Genomic DNA, 4,810 nt, shown 5'->3' with positions numbered 1-4,810 from the left:
GCCCTCAACAAGCCTGAGGCTGACGCTTGTTCAGATCCATAACGCAGAGATAGGAGACACATTAGAAATCTGTAGTATTGGGTTACTTATGAGATTCCCATATTTTCAAAGTCCCCTTAATCAAGTTGGTAAAAGACAGTTCATCCAGAAAAGTCTAGAACCTAATATATTCTGGACTAAGGGAATTTACAGAGTCTTGGTATTTCTTTTTTAATTTTATTTTGGTTACGATTTCATTGCTAGATGAGCATTCTCAACTTTGGCTGCATACTGGAACTACCTGGGGAGGTTTGCAAAATCCAGGTGCCTAATGCCACCCCTACAGAGTCTAGTAAAATTGGCCTGAGGTGTGGTCCAGCCATTTGGATTGTTTAAGGCTCACAGAGCGATTCTAATGCGCGGCCATGGTTTCAAATCACTGCACAGATAGTCAGCCTCCTCTTAAGTGTAGTTAAGAGAAACAGATCACATTTCCATCTCAACAACAGTTGATTCCTGTTATATACTTACTATGAAATTTTTTAAAAATTAAGATATTATTAGGAAAGAGTTAAAAGGAAGCCTATATTGCTGCCTAGACTATGGTATTTAGATACTAAAAGGAACCAGGTTCCCTTAGGGAAATGCCCTGTTCTAGTTCTGGGGCACGAAATGTACAAGATGAGCCTGGAAAACCTTGTCATACCAGAAAGCATGGAAGCTATCAAAGACTACTGAGTCATGTCAAAAGGCCTCAGAGGCCATCTTGAAAGGGTTCCTGCTGGCCAAAGATGGGACAATTTGAGCACCAAAAAGAACAATGAGTGCAATGGACTTAAACACAGCAAATATATAAAAATTTACAAGTTCATTTAAAAAATAAATAATAAACAGTTTTAAAAATAATAAAAAATCTTTGGATTCAGCCTCAAAAAGGCAGGAAATCCCGTCACATTCTACAACATGGATGAATCTTAAGGACACAATGCTAAGTAAAATAAGCCAGTCACAAAAAGACAAAGACTGCATGATTCCACTTACATAAGACACCTAGAGCAGTCAAATTCATAGAAACAGAAAGCAGAATGGTGATTGCTAGCTGCTGGGAGAGGGAGAAATGGAGAGCTATTTAATGGATACAGAGTTTCAGTTTTGTAAGATGAAGAAGTTCTAGAGATCTGTTGCAGAACAATGTGAATGTACTTAACACTACTGAGCTATACACTCAAAAATGGTTAAGATGGTAAATTTTATGTTATGTGTGTTTCACCAAAATTAAAAATATAAACAAATAAACAAACCTTTGGAGGCTGCTAGGGCAACAACTTGATATTCTGAAAATTGGTAAGCAAAGGGATAGAATCAAGCATTTATCCTGCCTTTGTGGTCAAAAAATGCATTTCACAATTAACAAGTAGTTGATGGGAAAAGTTCTTCCAACTAATAAGTGCAGAAGAACTTAACAAATTAGAAAAGTCACCATTTTGTAAGTCCAAATTAATGAATGCATCTAGGAAATGATCATAATTTTGTGGAAACTGCATAACAGTAAACTTTATACTGAAGCATCAGTCTATCAATGTTCAAACCCACAGACCAGTCTTCCTAACAACATGACAACCAGACATCACATGCGGCCTGAGGGGGGTGTAATAAGAAGTACAAGCACCAGGGCAGCCCGGTGGCGCAGCAGTTAAGTGCGCGCACTCTGCTTCGGTGGCCTGGGGTTCGCAGGTTCGGATCCCGGGCGTGCACCAACGCACCGTTTGTCAAGCCATGCTGTGGCGGCATCCCGTATAAAGTAGAGGAAGATGGGCATGGATGTTAGCTCAAGGCCAATCTTCCTCAGCAAAAAAAAAAAAAAAAAAAAACAGGAGGAGGATTGGCATTGGATGTTAGCTCAGGGCTGATCTTCCTCACAAAAAAAAAAAAAGAAGTACAAGCACCACCTATGACGTTGTCTTGCCAAAATAACTGGGCTGGAGTATAATCATGTATCTGGATTGAACCAGCAGTTTACAGGTGATAGCATTTCGATCCTGATACAAACAAAGCAAATGTAAAATGACTTTTTTGAGATAATCAAGACAAACTCACAAGAAATAGGTATCAGATAAAGTAAAGAATCTTGTTAAATGGTAATGTATTATATCCTTATATGTTAGAGATATAAGTATTTGTGAGTATTTATAAGTAAAATATGTTGTCTCTCTTAAACTACTCAAAGAAAAAAGTGTGGATGAGGGAAAGATAAAACAAGACTAGCAAAATGTTGACAACTGGTGGATCTGGGTGAGGGGTACATGGGACTTCATTATGTTATTATAGTGGCTTTTGTGAATGTTTTAAAAATTTCAAAGTAAAAAGTTAAAAGACAGTGTACTAATGTCTGCAACTTACTTGGAAATGCATAAAAATAAGAGATTGTGACTGATGGATGGATGGAAATATGAAGAGACAGACATATGGGAGTGCAATCAAATGTCAATGGTAGAATCTGGGTGGTGGGTATATGGATGCTCATTACACAGTTCCTTTTACTTTTCTGTATGTTTGGAAATTTTCATAAGAAAATATTTGGAAAAAAAGTAAGTCTAGGTACAATTCAGAACCTTCTTTAATAAATCTTAATTGTTATAATCTTTGTCTGACCTAACTCTAGTTTTTCCCAAGAGTTGAATAAAGTGGGATGGGTCATCGGAATCCTTGAACTTATTTAAAAACTTCCCAGAATGATTCTAAGGTTTCTGGCTGGTTTGGTAGAAAGCCCCTTCAGCAACTTGCCTTTCTTGGTTCTGTCTGGACCTCACCAATGTCATAATGCACCCAATTCCTTTGTTCTGTTTCTATGTAAATGAAGCAACCTTTTTCTACATTTGGTTTCACAATAGATTTCCCTACCGGGAAAATGCAATCACAGGCTACCAGCAAATTCTAGTCCATTCAGCCTTTACATTTCTCATAATGAGTAAATCAATTGTGCTTCTGGTCTGAAAAGATGTTTACTTAGGTTGAGTTAAACTTGGAAACAAGTTGAAGTAGGGTGAATTAAGTTAGTTAAAGTAGTTGGGATGGACTGAATTATCAGAGACCGTCTCGCTGGTGACTGATACACGTGACCTCTGCAGAGGCAAAGCCAAGGCAAGAGGCTACTAATGTCCCCACCAACTGTAACCATCCTTTGGGCTCTGGTATGAAAGAACTAGCTAAGGTTTCCTATAATTATTATACATACCTCACAAAAGGACAAAACCCATTAATTGACTTGCATGGGGTCAAACAGCAAATGAGCTATGGAAGGAGGTACAGCATCTAGAGTCTGTGACTTCTGAACAGTTAAGCCAACACTTACAGCACAAAACCAGGCTTTCATGCAGATTGATTTCAGGACAAATTGGGTGAGGAGTACAACAGCCATGGCTCTCCTTGCATGGAGTCTTGCCCATGTTTCTACATAAACACACCAAATCAGAAAATTTGCAAAGTGGTACAAAGGATTTTTTTGTGTGTGTGTGAGGAAGACCAGCCCTGAGCTAACATCCAATGCCAATCCTCCTCTTTTTTGCTGAGGAAGACTGGCCCTGGGCTAACATCCGTGCCCATCTTCCTCTACTTTATATGGGACGCCGCCACAGCATGGCCTGACAAGCGGTGCGCTGGTGTGCACCTGGGATCCGGGCCAGCGAACCCTGGGCTGCCACAGAGGAGCGCGAGCACTTAACCGCTTGTGCCACTGGGCCGGCCCAAGGTACAAAGGATTTAAAGGAGTTTTTTTTTTCTCTTTCGTCTACTTTACATTGGAAAATTTATAACATCAATGCCACAGAGAAAAAACAAAGTTCAATGTCAGCTAAATTATATACTCCTTTAATTAAAAAGATAATAAAAGAATAGACTTTAAACAAACTATAATTAACTTCATACACTTGGAATGGCTTCCAATCAGAAAACTGCAATTTAAGTAAATGTACCAACATTTCCTAATTACAACTGATTTACAATAGATTGGTAACTTGACCAAAGTTTTAAATGCAGACAAAATAGTAAGTACCCTGAATTTTATTCTGAACATAATAGGCAGAATAAAATAAAGAGGTTTTTACATACTGTAATCCAAATAATATAAAGCTGACTCAATTTTTCAGCACGAGTTTGAGAGCACAATTGGGCAACTGTATCTGAAAGTAGCCACTAACAAGAGACAATTAATTAGTTGCACCTGGAAAAAAAATAAAATAATGAGTACTCTCAATATGGATTTCATATACGATAAAATTACTTAAGTAATCATTTTTATGTTAAAATATGTTTTCCAGAAGGCAATAATGAACAAATTTTTTATCAATTACCCCAAATGACATGAATTATATTTTAATAATTCAACGATTGTCTAAAATAACAACTTGGTCTTCCATCTAATAACAGTAAACTTTTCATATGAAGGTCTTTGAACACTTAATCCCTGATATAACAAAAATCAATAATGATGATAGGAACGGTTTTGTTCTTTTTCCTTTTAAGATGCTTCACTTTGTGAGCAGGAATTCAGAAGTCTTCTCACTATCTTTTAGAGTACGCTGTGGGGCAGGTATCCCATTTTGCAGATGAGATTATAGTAAAGAGATAGACCTCGACAGCCATGGTTGGGTCAGGGGCACAAGCAGGGCTGCCACCACACCAAACACAGTTCTCTTCAACAGGCTTTAAGGAGTTCATAACCCATTAGAGCCTTCCTACTCTGCCTGGCTTAGAATTCTAATGACATCAGTGTCATTAACAATTAAGGAACAAAAGTAGATCATTCTCTCCAAATCTGTGTTTCTGAAATAGT

General features: G+C 37.9%; 1 long non-coding RNA gene across 2 annotated transcripts in view; it reads right to left on the bottom strand.

Moving 5' to 3' along the window:
- The window catches only part of LOC131402349 (uncharacterized), a 277,855-nt gene that overhangs the window by 216,337 nt on the left and 56,708 nt on the right, over positions 1-4,810 (bottom strand). The gene's annotated exons all lie outside the window — the stretch shown is intronic.

This window comes from Diceros bicornis, unplaced genomic scaffold, assembly GCF_020826845.1.
Source record: "Diceros bicornis minor isolate mBicDic1 unplaced genomic scaffold, mDicBic1.mat.cur d_74_multi, whole genome shotgun sequence".
Lineage (NCBI taxonomy): Eukaryota > Metazoa > Chordata > Mammalia > Perissodactyla > Rhinocerotidae > Diceros > Diceros bicornis.
This window is presented reverse-complemented; position numbering and strand designations above follow the sequence as displayed.